Below are 15076 nucleotides of genomic sequence, written 5' to 3' on the forward strand. Positions count from 1 at the left end.
TTCCATTCCCACAGATTTCCAGCCCGCCAGCCCCCAGGAAAGCAGAGCCTACAACCCGGTAAAAGCAAGCAGCAGCACAGGCAACAGAGAAACCTCGCAGAAAAGGGCGGATGCATCTCTAAGCTTGAATTATTTTCTCACTCGGCACTCCCCCGAGATCCTTTCAAAAAAAAAAAAAAAAAAAAAAAAAAGAAAAAGGAACGAAGCTGCCAAAAGGCATTTCTCCTCGCACAACATTGCCCAGGAGCGGGAAGCCTGCCCCTAAAGCACCCTCTACCGTCAGTCATACAGCAGCAAAGCCGGCTCCTGCCAGCACCCCGGCTCCCCGCGCCCCCCCCCCCCCGCCTCCAAACCGCCACCGAGAGCAACGCAGTCCCCCTTCCCTCGCCCACCCACCCCCGACCTTCCCTAGAGCATCATCAGCCCAAGGTTTTCCCAAACCTTCCCAAAAAAGCAACACAGAGACTGTGGCCATGACATAAGTTCCTCCCGCAACCTAAATCCCACCATCGACCCCAGTACTAGTACCACTCCCAGCATCAGGAGAAAGTAAAAAGGTTGACAGACAAAATAAGAAGTTGCCAAGCGAAACCACTTACGCACAGTGAGGCCGGCAGCATTTCCATCCTACCTTTGCTGTCGCCATATCAGACGTCTCCATGTTTTCTGCTTGGCCTATTAGCAAACAAGAGTGTTGAAGGAGAAGGGAGGAAAGAGAAAGGGAAAGTCAAAAGAGGATGAAGAAGAAGAGAAACAACTTGACAGGAGGCTGAGAACAATAAAGTCATCACTTAGGAGCTAGTCCCGAGCTTTCCCTCCTGACCCCAGAGACAAGCAGATAAAGCGTCTCAAGCAGGTTGTCCCAGCTGGAATCTGGCACAGGACCCAAGTCATTGCCACCCCCTACACACTTCTCCCCCCTGCCACCACCCAAAAGTCTAGTAAGATGCTGAGTAACAGAGAGGACCCTCTGCCCAGCTTCCTGCTGAAGTCTGTAGGAGCAAGCAAGCAACCCATCTGCTGGACATGCTGCTCTTTCTCCCTCTTGCTTTATGGAAAGGGAGAGTGACACAACCAACCCCCCAGACAGGTACGTCAGGAATCAGGGAAAAGGAAGAAATCAAGTGGGTTCTGGGCAGTGCACAGGTACAGGAGGGATGATCAGACAAGAGGAGGATGGAAGTAGGGGAAGAAGAGGCAGCTTCTAAAAGGAAAGTGAAAGGGGTCAGCCACATGGGTAGGGAAGCAATGGTGCAAAATAAGCATACCAGAGACAGACCGTTTAAAAAGATTTACACGTGCAGAGAAAAATGCAAGGTGGAGGCTAGTCATCTGCACCCTACTGAGCACACTCACCTCAGAGTAACCCTCAGAAATGATTGGGCCTAAACTAGGAACTCTTTGGTGCTGCCTCTCAGCTCAGACTGAAAATACCAAATCATCATCTAAGGCAAAATCTGTCCCAGCATCAAAAGCCATCGGTAGCGGCGGCCTCCTGGCTGGGGCCAGCCCTGATTGGCGGCGCACGGTGACTTCATGCCGCCCCATTCATCACCCAGCTTCTCCCTCCCCGGTCCTGCAGGCTCCTCCTGGCCTACTTTACTACACTAAATCAGTCTGGAGCCTATTAGCCAGCCCAGGAACCGCTGTACGCAACTCCTCGGAGCGCCCTGGCACCGGCAAACCAGGCTGACTGGAGCAATCCTGGCTGGGAGGGAGGGAGGGAGGGAGGAAAAACACCGCAGAGCTCAGTCAAATTAAGAGCCTCCGAGGGCTGGAAACATCACTGCTTGAAAGTGCTTATTCATACAACAGTGCAGCAGGCTGCGCTCAGGCACACAGCAGGCACCACAGCATAGTACACAAAGACCAGGGGCGCTGGCAAATCATTTACAATACACTGAACAGTTTACATACAATGAAAGGCAGCTACGTAGTCTCTGCAAAACCAAACCGCTACACCTTGTGCACAGGTATACACACCCCACACACACAGAGCAGACCCTGTGGGTTTTAATATACTGACTGTTTTGCAGTCCTGCCATCAGCGTGCACTGGAATACATAACGCAGATGTCACTGTTGTGCAGACGTGCAATGTAAACAGTAAAGGGGGCCCAGCGATCCAGAGACAAACAACAGTACTTGGCACTCAACTCACCTCTAAAAAGGACCATCACAGAGAACACTCCCACCCAGTCCCGTCCTGGCATACAGGAGATGTATGTTTCAGGTATGTGTTTCTGTTGTGATGCATTCATGCAGCCACCTGCTTACACAAATCAAGGCTGACACACTTCACTTTTTATTTAGTATATTCAAATATACCAGCCTCATGCTCATCAGGGACATAAAACCCATCTTATAAACACACCTTTTTCAGTCTCCATCCCAAGCACTGCTGTGGATATAACGGAGCTTCCACATACCTGATCCTATGCCACACAAGAAGACTATCATACCCCCTGAGTTAGTTACACTTACTAGGATGAGGGTTGTCATCCTTGTTACACACTAGATGGATTTCCAAATACCTCCTACACTATAACGTTGATTTCGGTAGTCCAGAAAGAAACTGTAAGATATTCAGTGCAGACAGAGATGGATAAAGAGCAAATGTACACACTGTGGACAATCTACCTGCCAACTCCTCTTTTATGGAGCCACCAAATTCCCTTAACACAGCCTACTTGTGTAGCATTTTCCTACAAGTATTCATAGCGGGGGGGGGGTGGGGGTGTGGTGGTGGTGGTGGAACCCCCAACAGCTTCATGACAGATTTTCAGCAAATCTTAAGCTGAAAAACCAGTAAAGCCTGACTTTGCAATTCAGAAAAAGTTGAATTTCCATGTTGCAGTCTCTTCACAGCAGAGGCTATCTGTAGTTCCAGCAGGGTGCAATAGCTCATGAACTTAGGAGCAAACAGGAAACATCTCCTGAGGAAGTCCACTTTTCCGAAGGGAACAACCCACTGTGACATACTTGAGGTCTGGCTTGGAGTTTGAAATTCTATAAATAGCTCCAGCGATAGTCACATTAGGTCAGGGTTTGAGCTTGTCACTGCCTCGAAAAAGATACCTTACAAATTAGAAAGCATTGCTTGTTAAAAGCACTACCCAAAAATGTCACTGCCCCTTCAAATAGTCACACACTGTCACAACTCACAGCCCTTGGGGTGTCCTCCGTCTAGATACATTGTTGTGGCTTTACTACGACATTACAGTTCTAGCTTCACACTAACCAGAGCAGACTCACCTCTGAAAGATTCATGATAACTGAAAAATTTACTTCCTCAAGTACCCACGCAGTGGGAACAGGGTGCTCAGAAGGCTCAGACACATTAGTTAACTAGAAAAGGTACGTGACCTGCAGGCACAAAACGCAACATGCTACCTGCGAGGCACCACTTCAGCTGTTTGATTCTCCCATATGACAAGAACAAAAAGCCTACAGGAGTCGGGCAAGCAATAAAAAAAAAAAACACCACCAAAAAAACACAAGCAAAAAAACAATCCCTGTGCCTCTGTGAAACATATGTGCAAAGCAAAACTTATTAGTAACTGAACTAGCGAGAGTGAAAACTGGAAGCAACTCGGGGAACTTCATGGGGAGAGAGAAAGAACTGCTACAAATAATGCCAGCAAGTAAGGAAGAGATGTTTTAACTGTTATGGACCTTCATGTACAGATGGCCAGGAAGGTGTGCCAGATGGACAAACTCCTGAATCCTTTCTGAAGTCAGCAATGTTCTGGAGCTCTACAGCCTCTCCTGTCAGAGAAAATCATATGAAATCACACCACCTGCAAGCTAGGGCACACCTCCATTTCCCCAGGAAAAAAAAACCAAAACCAAAAACACACACACCAAAAAAAGAAACCAAACCACTCAGAAGGGACTCCCTCTTTGCTGCAGCAGCTGGGAAGTCACATGAGACTTCATTTCCAGAAAAAAAAAAAAAAATGCATTTCAGAATCTTGGCATCATGGGAGCTGTAGTCACACTGTACAGAACAAAGTGCTTGTAGTAACCCATTTCTTTCTAAGCTAGGTGAATGCAGTGCTTGTCACAGCATGCAAGTTAGAACTTAGGGTCTTGGGAGAACAAAATAGACCAGCATCACAGCAGAGAAGCAGTATCTCCAAGCAGCCTGGAAGAAGAGAAAGGAGAGAAGCTCCTCTCCGTCAAAAGGTAAAGAAAAATAACGCCCTATTAGAGGCTCTGGGGAGCAAGAATACTATTGTGTAAGGAGAAAGAGGGTCAGTGTCAGGAAGGTGGAGAAACTGGGATGATTCAGATTTATAATACTTTTCAAGAAAGAAGCAGTAACACAGAAGAAGGCTGCTGCTTTCACAGTCTTTTGGCTCTTTTTGCCCTCATTGTCTTGCATGTTTGAACTTTTAACCTTCCATTTGCTAGAGATGGTGCAATCATCTCACTCCCCCCCAAGGAAAAAAAAAAAAAAAAAAAAAGAGACTCATCATTCACTCTGAAAAGGGGCAAGCTAACAGAAAACTTCATGACTCATGGCATGCTTCATACACAAATTCCTCCTTCGTTTGAAATCATCAGGAAATGAAAAGCCATCTTCTAATTTTTACCCTCCTTCGTAAATAGCTGGCAGCCACCAGCAAAAAGGCAGCAAGACTTTATTACCTTGAGCTGCAACATTATGGCCTGATCATCTCCCTTTTCATTTAGGTCAAGATATTCTAAAATAACTGATGGCATGAAATAAGTCACATCACACCATAGCCCAACACCTTAACAGAATAAGATTTTCACTCGGGATAATGCTGAACATCTGGTCTCTCAAAATCAGAGTACTTCAAAGTGCCTAACAGCCAAGACACTTTGGATCCTTTGTAAATTAGGAGTCTTTCAAGTGTATCAAGCTGATTCTTTATATGGAGTCCAATAGCTTTCATTCTTTGGGCTGGCACTGCCTCAGGATAATCTGTACACACATGTAGGTAGCACACCAGAGAAACAAAGCCCCTGTACACATCTGGACCCATGGGGTGTATAATGCAACATCCTATCCCAAGCAAAAACCTAATCTCGCATGTTTTAGATAAACAGGCCAAAACCTTGTAGCAAGAACATACAGCACAATATTTTGGCTTAAAGAATAAAAACCTTAGAGGAATGACTGCAAATTCATGAGAGGAAGAGAAAGGCCCTGGATCCTTCATTTCTGAAACCTGAGACAGAAGAAAGCAGCTAAAGCAGAGGCTCAAGACCCACTTAAACACAAGCTTCCAGTTCGCAGAGAAGCATTTCGCATCAGCAGTGAAAGCCTCCCGCAGTCCGAGTCACGCACTACCTCTTGCATGTTCAAGGGGTCTTCCAGTAGCAGTGGCATCAGCAACAGGGTAGAGCAAAGGATGGCAGCCTGCATATAGGAATACAATACACAGAGAATGCCTGTTTCTCCCACACTGTCACATACCAGAGTTACACTTCATTGGGGAACCCAGAATAAAGATTCCTGAGGGGTCTGATACATGGCAGGCGCTGCATGAAGCAACAGCCTGCTCAAGCTCGCAAAAAGAAGTCTGAGCACTTACATGTCTGAGCCTGAAGCAAAGATTCTTCTCCAGAGTAGAGAAGTAATGAAATCTTACAGCGCTGGAAACTTAGTTAGACCCTTATGCCTCAAGCAGGCCTGTATTACATATAGTCTGCCATTTAAACAAGAAGGGGGTTGGGAGAGAGAACACACAACAGAGCATACTACAACCAAAGGTTTGTGCCAGGGTACTTATGCAGGAAGGGAAAACAAGCAGCAGATAAGGCTGAAGTCTTAGATCAAACTTGCAAGAGAACAGAAAAAAAAAGCAGAGGGGCTCAGGGACAGACCTTATCTAGTACCATTGCAATGCCTGATCTTGTTAGGATGCATGGTGCGGGTGGGGAGACACATGCTGCCATCAGTGAAATGCACAACAAATACTCTGCAAAGGCCAAGAAAGAAACTGATGGGAAGAACAAGGAAAGAGGAGAAGGAAAAGAAGAAACGCAGAGGTCAGTGAGCACTCACACGGTTACAGTCATCTGCAGAAATGGGGAAGCCTGTCCAAGTGCCAATGTGCTCCCCAGCAATCTGAGGAAGCGTCACTTCAGCAGCAAGGGAGCAAACACTGTTGAACTGAAAGAGGAGGGAATCCCAGCTTGGTCACACACGCACAGTAGTTTTGGGGAAAAAGCAGCACAGAGCGGTGACCTCAGAATCCACAGTGGAAAGATGTAATGCCACCATTGAGACAGTTCTAGGATGGCTTTTATTGCTGTTGTAGTCACTGCAGTTTGGCCCCAGAGGTAGGGAGCAGTGACTAGGCTGATGAGAAGGCAGAGCGCTATGGAGAGATCTCCAAAGAGCTTGATCTGCGCAAGAGGCACTGGTCTCCTTCCTCTGCTCTCAGATTTCTTCCACCACAGGCAATTCAGTTTTAAAGGCACAGCTGCCTTTTAAGTTTCTGCCTGATGTGCTGCTACTATGGAATAAGATGCAAAAACCCAAGAGAAATAAGAGTTATCTATTAAAAACAAAAAGAATTTGAGGTTAATAATTACCGGAATGAAATTCAAGGCCAGAATTAACCAACTGCCATTTTTCTTGCACTAGGCTGCCCAGTACCAGGTGGAAGCGTGTTAGCTTTTCCCAAGTCTCTGGAAACAAGGGGAGAAAAACTGGTCTGAGCATCAACATCACTACCAGTTTTCTTCTTCATGAGAAGCATGAGTGTCTAGCTCAGAAGAAAGCCAGAGTGTGGCTTGCAGAGGTAAAGTCCATAAAAATGTTCCAAGCTCAGCTGACCCTTTGCAAGTACTTTTTCTGCTCTTTGCCTTTTCCGCTAGGACTCTGATCCACCGGCAAATGGAGCAGCCTGAACAGCCCAGTCTGAGCTATCAGGTCACCGCAGGACCCTGTATGCTTTCTGCTTGATGATTAAGGTGCCGCCCCCACCCCCAGCCTTCTCCCACCAACAAACCAGCACCGATTAACACTTCGTCCCAGAGACACACAGAGCTTCTCTTACTGTGTCCAATGCTTTGCTCAGTGGAGTTAGAACCTCAGGGTGGACAGAAGGTATGTAAAAAGAGGCTGGTAAAATATAAAGTTACAGCATTGTCTTTGTAACTTTTTATGTTACAAATGTAGGTTTTTTTGTAAAACATTTTTTAAAAAACTTTTTTTTTGTAAAAATTTTGTTTTTTGTAAAAAACCAAATGTCTTTGTAACATTTAACTACCTCATACATTAAGTACCTACACTTTGTGCTCCGCATTTCCGAAGAGTCTTATTTCTTATGGTCATAGAATGCAACAAGAATTAAGTACGTACTTACCATCACCACATAATTCCCCCCTCCACACCCAGTGTTGTTTCTACCTCTTAATTTTGTATTGCAACTCATTTTGAATGCTTGGTCTTACCCCATGTAGACAGACAACTAAAAAGTGTAAAGATGCACATATTTTCCAAGGTAACCATTACAAATACTTGCATACGCCAAAGAAATAACACTAAAAGTATGGAAGAGGCCACGATACAGTGTTTAAGCACTGACTCTAAAGTTCAGGAAAAGCTGATTTGTTCAGCGACTCACATTGAGAGCACCCTGTACAACAGATAGTAGTTATCTTTTATAAGAGTAGGAGGATGTTTCAGCAAGCAAATCCAAAATAATTTGAATTCCCAATTCAGACAAGTGCCCTTAAGATTTTGGGGAAATTTTTCTGTCCCTGCAGAAAAGCAAGAAGAAATATCCCGCACTGAGCAGCTGGGTTTCAGAAACAGCTGATGACTGCACTGTAAACAAGGGCCTGTAAAGGTCTCTGTGAGGACAGCAGCACATGCATTCCAAGCTGAAAAAAAGCTATTCCCAGCTCCCCTTCCACCACTCATATAACCTGCCACAGTCTCAGGGGAAGCTGAGGCAGCAGCACGGGTCAGCAGCACTTTCTCCTCCAGCTGCAGTCTGAAGCTTAGGCAGAACGATCAGTCTCCCTCTGTGCATTCAGCTTCCCTAAGCAATCAGCTAGGAAGCCAGGGCTGTGAACAGCGATGCCAGCTCCGATTTAGATATAGTATGGTCCCAGACTCTCAGAAAATTGAGGTGGGAGAACTAAAAAAAAACAACCTATAAAATATAAGCCTTCAGTTTCTGCCCTTCAACATATGCCAGTCCTGTCTGTCAGTTTACCGACTCAACAAGCGGGTTTTAACTTACTTATCCCTGCAATACTTCTCCCCACCTAGTCACTTGAGCACTTACCTTTTCTATGCCTGCTGCATTATCAAATAAGTCACTATAAATTAGATCTTACTCCATCTCATCTCCAGGATTGTTAGGTAGAGCTTGAAAGTTTTGAGTTCTTATTAACAATCAAGGCAGATTAGAGCTGTAGCAATTTAAGATTAGAGCTGTAGCAACTTACGTGGCTACTGCCTCGAGACATCTTTCTCACTCTGCTGCTTGAAATTAAACCCCAGCACTAAGGGTGGCAAGAGACACCAGGTACTCCTTACAGACACCATGACCAGCAACTCAGTCTGCCAACTTGAAATAGTCAACAGTAGCACAAGCTGAGACACCATCTGGTCCCCTCCTCAGCTTGGATGTCTGGCATCACATTTTAGCCTTTTATTGTTGATTATTAAATAGATACACAGGCCTCGCTTCCACCTCCCAGGCAGTATTCTTGTTGCAGCACAAGCAAACTAGCAGGCTGCAACAAGGCTTTACCGCTGGTCAGATTCTACTGTCTGTGCTGCATCTCCTTCCTCCAGAGGTCAGACCACACTGCTCCTCCTCCATCACACCCCCCCACCCCCCCCACCCCCCCCAGGGCTATTTAACCATTTAGCAGGAACAAGCTACACCTGCACATCATCCACGTCAATCAGCCCACTGCCTCTGAGGCAAGGCCACAGCTGCATGTTATCAATGCTAATCAGCCCACTGCCTTCATTCCTCTACATATTCTGGAGAGCGAAATGTCTTCTTCAAACTGGCTTTTTGGCTCCAAAGCTCCACGAAGCAGCTAAAGGACAAGTTCTGTTATCTGCATTCTCCCGTACTGTATGTCTTCTCTATCAACTGACTGTTGGCTTAGATATACAGTTGCGTCTAAGATCTCCTTTGGCTTCCACATAAATAGCACACCGGGTCCCAGACTATGACCAGGAATCCCAGGCACTGCTGTATACAAATATTACAAACAGATTTCAGTAACATGACAAAGTAGATTTGCAGGTATTTTGCCTGGGCAGGGGGCACAGAAGAGACCTGGTTGAAGACTGAAAATAACATGGAACTCCAGAATATTTGAGATATACATTTGATGTTTGCCCAGCTGTCTCCCTAAACTCCCCCCCCTCCCCTCCACAAGGAAAAGGGGTTAGAAAAGAACCTGAAGAGCTGTACGCCATCCAATCGTGTTTTATTTTAACACCACCTATGGATTAGTGCACTGTATTAATCAGTCATACCACATAAGATGGAAACAAGGAACAATGTACTTTTAGAGCTTTTTTTCGCAGTGGGAGCACCAGGTGCATTCACGATGTGACTCATAGGTACATCTTGGTTTCTGATGATACCTCAGTTAAAATGTTCCCAAGCATGAAGAAAGGTAGATTTCTCTGACAGGAAGACAAAAAGGTATTGCCTACACAGTGCTCTTTTTGAGGAAACGTTGCACTGATTTCTAGCATCAGTTTGTTTCTACAAGTGCTGTCAAGAAGAGATCACTGGTACAGTTAAAATTCCTAGATCCTTCAAGTTTGGAGCACATGCAATAAAATAGGAAGGACAGTTACAGTCCCTAGCTGTTTCTCAGGCCACACCCCAGCTTATGATGGCATCCTCATCAAAAGGGATACGTTCTACACCTTGGGAAACGCTGGCCTAGAGCTTTTAAGTACAAGTCCGCAATACAGGTTCTACAGCAGTCACTCCCTGCATCACTGCATAAACCTGGCTACACACTAACAGAAATAAGCATCAGGCTCCCTAGAAAAACACTCACTTCTCTGCATCTTTGAAACCTCCTAGCTCTGGCTGTGAGAGGCTGAGATCAGTTAAGTTCTCAGACTCTCCAACGGCTAATTTCATCGCAGGATTGAAGTTTTAGTGCTGCAACAGAAGACCACAATGGCCTTGTCTGTCTTTATTGATCTTGCCCGTTATTTGGGTCAACAACTGGACAGCTTTCAGACAATCTCAAGAGGCCCTAAAACAGGCTTAATGCCAATACGTTCCCTCTCAGAATGCCCTCCTCCTTCTCCACATTTGGTACGAAGCGGAAGGAGGTGTAAGCAGAACAAATCTAAATTAGTCTTCTGAACAACCAGGCTCGCTCTCAACAGCCAGTTGGCATCTCACAGCAATGACTACTTGAAAAAAGCCTTGGGTAGAACATGCGAGCAGGCAAACAAAGTTGGAAGTGTGATACATTCTGCACCACAGCCACTGCGTGACTGCAGCGCTCCTTGGGGGATATGAGTTAGCCAAACCTGGGTACTTCTAAGCAGGTTAGTTACACCAGGAGACCCTGTCCAAGGAACACAGGGATATATCTTTGATTAGCTCACGCCAAACTATAGGTAACAGCATGCTCTTCAGCATCCAGTTGGTAGCCTCACTCCCTCAGACCTGCTGTTAGCAACTCCGGGAAGGCTCCGAGGCACAGTGAACGTTTTGTTGCAAGGTGACACTAAGCAAACTGCTCAGCAGCTGACAGCATACTGCACAAAAAAGCCTGCTAGCAAGGGCCAAGGAGGCTTACATACAGAACTGGAGACCTATGAAAGGGGATGGTTAATTATAATGCATCCCAACCTCCTACCCCCTCCTCTGCCGCTTCTCCACATGCTTCAAGATAGCTGTGCTGCTGTATTATTCTGAGAATCACAGTGCTCCCGGAGGATACAGAGCTGATGGGGTGACCATTACTTAAGGTCTGCAAGTGAAGCGGAGTTACACAACAAACTTCTGCTCTTGGGAACAGGAAGGAAGGGTAAGGAGTCTGCCCAGTGTCTCAGATAAGGAGAAAGAGGGACATTAAAACGCCTCCTCACCTCCTCCTCATGTTCTCGAGCATCACGAGCTAGTGACGCAGCCATGTGAGGTCTGTCAGACCTCCTCTGCATTCAGTGATCTGAAAGGCACATTGGGGTTTATCTAGTCTTAACTAACACTAGCCCAGCAGAGACAGAACTGATCAGGCAATGGAGAAGCAAGATCCACATCTTGGTTTGTCCTGCTCTTACCATCCAGTGTTAAAGTCATGCCTTTTCTTGTGAAGTTACATTACTGATCTGTACGGGGGTTCTCCCACCACAAGCTCTGTCTCAGAGCTAACTTTTTAGAAGGGAAATAGGCAGATATCATTTTGCCATGACAGCTTGAAAGAGAGGGCCAAATTCTAAGAATTACTTCTTTTTAGTGATGGTAGGAATTCACACAATCTATTTTACTTATTGTCTGAACAAAACCTATCCACGATGTCAATGAAACTCTCTCATGAGTGGCAATCAGCTAATGCTCAGAGGTATGGTATTAAACTACATTACTATAGATACGTAAAATAACCCTGTTCTCAAGTTTGGTCTGAACTCTTCAAAGCTCCAGGCTCCCATGCCCCGAGCAACCACCGCCACCAAGTACAGGAAGAGGCACAAGGAAGCCAGTTAATCCTGCAAGGTCTTCTCCTCATCTCTGGCCCCAGTAAGAAAGAGGAGAGAGATCTGTCCTTCCATACCCCTCACGGTCATGGCAGGGGGAACAACAGGGACTATGGCCCTTGCTTCAAATCTAAGTGCTCTCAACTCAGTCTCCTTAACATAGAAAGGGAACAGGAATGGAGGAAACTGCAAGCATAGCACAATTTTGATGAATCAAATCCAATACTGACTTTCTACAAAAAGAACAGCCTTACCTCCACTGACAGCAGAACATAGGCATACTCTGCAATTAACAGCAGCCCATCTTCTAAAGAAAAAACAATGTTGGCATATGAGCAGATGACATTTCCATTCACAGTAACTCTACTGACAGTAGCCAATCTGGCATTCCAAGTGGAAGAGACCTGATCTTAAGCTGCTCTTGCCTTTTACAGCAGAGAACCTATCCTGGGGAAGCAGGAACAACCAGAAGGTGAGGGGAAAAAGGATACTAGCTCCAAATCTAAATATTAACCATCTTTCCTACGTGACAGATGAGACTTGTGCCATTCTGGTTTAACTTTCTATTTAATATTAAGTCAAACTGACTCAGAGTTTGAAGGTAGATGCAAATCCAAACTCACCCTAAGTTATTGCAAGAGCATCAAGGTTCTTTTCTAGGACCCTCTGAGAGCTCATCAGCCTCCAAGTCTTCTCCACAGCAAGGTCTTTAGCACCACTTTTGGAAGCCTCCCTAAAGATGATACATGAGGCGTCCATCCATGACTGATAAAAGCTACTCAGCTATTTGACATACTACTATTAGGACCCTTCCTACCAAGGACTCTAAACTCAGGCATCCCTTACAGCTAGCACTGCTGGAAGGAGTAGTGAGCTAGTCTCCCCTGATCTTACACTCATACTGGAAAGCAGCAGCTGGCTTCTACTTAGCCATCACCTTTAAAACAGTATCCACTCCTTTTTAGTCCAGTAAGCTTTTCTCCTTCATAAAGCAGGAGGCCAGTACTACGCTGCATGGGTTGGCATAGCTCAGGTGACAGAGATACTGCACTCTGCTCCTTGCAGAATCATCACATGCAGACACACAAACAGGTCCCTGGGCTCTGTTAGCCCCTACCCTCCCCTTCCAGGAACAGGCCCAGCATGCACGGCCACATTTTGCTCTCTGTTCTCACCAGTCTATCTTCAGCTGCCCTAAGCAATGGAAAAAAACCTTCCACTCTCCCTGAAGCTGCAGAGGTAGCAATCTTCGCTGTGCCTTAACTTGCAGGCGAGCGGGGCACAGTGTGTGTGTTAGCACCAGCCTCTTTGTATCAAAGGGAAAGGGACACAGGCTAGGAAGATGCAGCATAAGCGAGCCCTGGGTACATAAATAAAATATGGAATTTACCCTGACCTCTTACACACACCCCAAGGATGTTGTTTTGGTACATTTCTAAAGTTTGACTTCTATGATCTTTATACAACTTCCTGGGAATCCAAGCAGCCAACAGATTTTCATAAACTTGTCTATTTCTTAAGATGTTCCCTAATCTCCTTGCAAGCTCTCTTTTGTGATTTTTGATCCATTATTTGAGAAACCCTTATTAGCTTATGCAAAGGAAAACCAAGCCCTGCAGGCCTGGATCTAGTAGAATGAGGTACGGCACAGATTAAGAGCTTAATTAAGCTGCAGCCAAGATGTAGGACATCGCAAACTTGGAAATACCTTAACATACATAACTGCTTTTCCCCATTTCCTCTATTTTGATATGATCTCTCATATAAATTTTGATTTACATTTAATTTTTTTAGTTAACTATTTTTATATATCTCTTCTGAACTGCCACTCACTTTCCACCCCTCCATTTCTCCATAGCCAGATATTCTCCACCCCTGTATTTTCTATGCTCTCCTCTCCAACAGTCTGCCTCCTCCTTAGACTGAGTACAAGTCTAAGGGCTGATTTTTCCTCTAGTTCAGTAGCTTAACTTTTAATTAAAACATACTCTGCATCCTAAATTTGACGGCTACATCAGTGTCATGACAAAGAACAAGTCCTTGGATCAAGCAGAAGCAGGCTCATGAACTTGGACTTAATCTAGATGAAAGCTCAAGGCAATTCACACATAACCTTGTCTTGTTACAGTGATTACGGAGTGTTGTGTGCACACATCATCCCCAAATCTCTGGCTGTCTCCACCCCAACCGTACCTACTTTTGGAATCGCTTTAAGTCAAGCTGCTATTGCGAGCACAATTATTTGGACACTCAGTAACTCAGTTCTGCGTGTCTTGGTACTTATAGAGTTGTGGTGTTTCAGCATCTGAGCAACTGTCACTTAACTCCCCACCTCTATTTCCCTGTAAGGCAAAAAAGAAATTCTCTGTATTTCATAAAGAGGAACATGAAACGACTCACCAAACTCACGCAGGCAATCAGAGAACAAGAAGCTGAGCCCCAAGTTCATACAAAACTGACTCGTGACACTTTCTAGCCTGTCCCACTAACTTCCCCCTTCTGTGGCTCTAAAAATACCTATAAAGCACATAGTTACCCCAAATATAAAATAAATACCCCAAAATAAAATCTGTATAGGCTCCCTCCCAGCATAAACCAGGCATGATAAACACACAACAACTTACATGACTTTGCGGAAGGAAAGCTTTTTCCTCAGAGAAGATACACACAGATGGCAGACCTGCTTCACTGCTGTGCTGCAGGATGCCTTCTCAGGGTATGGGTTCTGGCCCATGGCAGTACTTGACAATGCACAGGCCACCAGCAGCACTCACACCTCAAGAAAAAGAATTGCTAGGGAGCACCGAATGCATTTGCCAGCAGCAGGACAAAATTCTCAGTCTTCTCTGAAAAGACTTGAGGGTCGGAGCATGGTCCTTGGAAATCTGTCACTGAAGTTAACTCCACTAGCAGCACCCCCAGTACCATCTTTTACAATAAGAGCAGGGTAGAGTTCAGATCTCAGCTACGCCTAGTCCAGATTTCAGCCATCCTCAGCTATGTATTCCTCTCCATTTTTTTTTTAATCTCAGAGTCACCTTAGCAATTCAGCATCCCTTTACTTTTGGCCAGAGTAGCTTCTTTCAGCACTTTCCCAGATGTACTGAGGTTGGTGCAGATCCTCATTTGCTCTCTGCTCTCATCCTCCAAGTGCAGCACACGCTGCTGTGATAACAAAGGCAGCGTGCCAACAGAAGGTACACCTTTCAGTATATGCCACATGGTTTCTTGCTTTCCCTTCTGCCCTACTCAGCTCAGCTTTTGTCACAGCTTACAGACAGGACTGCTGAAACCCTGGGTGGTTGTGGGTTTGTTTGGCATTTTGAGTGGGTTTTTCGATTGTGTGTGTGTTCTGTTTTGGTTTTCCATTTATTTTTTTATTATT

General features: G+C 45.3%; 1 protein-coding gene across 9 annotated transcripts in view; it reads right to left on the reverse strand.

The window, feature by feature from the left end:
• Positions 1-15076, reverse strand: part of GRAMD1B (GRAM domain containing 1B) — a 100543-nt gene that overhangs the window by 68082 nt on the left and 17385 nt on the right. The window contains exon 1 of one of the 9 annotated variants that reach the window (XM_040616014.1): positions 632-655. The exons of the other annotated variants lie outside the window; for them this stretch is intronic. The gene's annotated coding sequence lies outside the window, so the exon portion shown is untranslated. Of the gene's footprint in view, positions 1-631; positions 656-15076 lie in introns of those variants that run through there. 9 annotated transcript variants of the gene reach the window in all.

The sequence above is a fragment of the Falco naumanni genome, chromosome 16 (genome assembly GCF_017639655.2).
Source record: "Falco naumanni isolate bFalNau1 chromosome 16, bFalNau1.pat, whole genome shotgun sequence".
NCBI lineage: Eukaryota > Metazoa > Chordata > Aves > Falconiformes > Falconidae > Falco > Falco naumanni.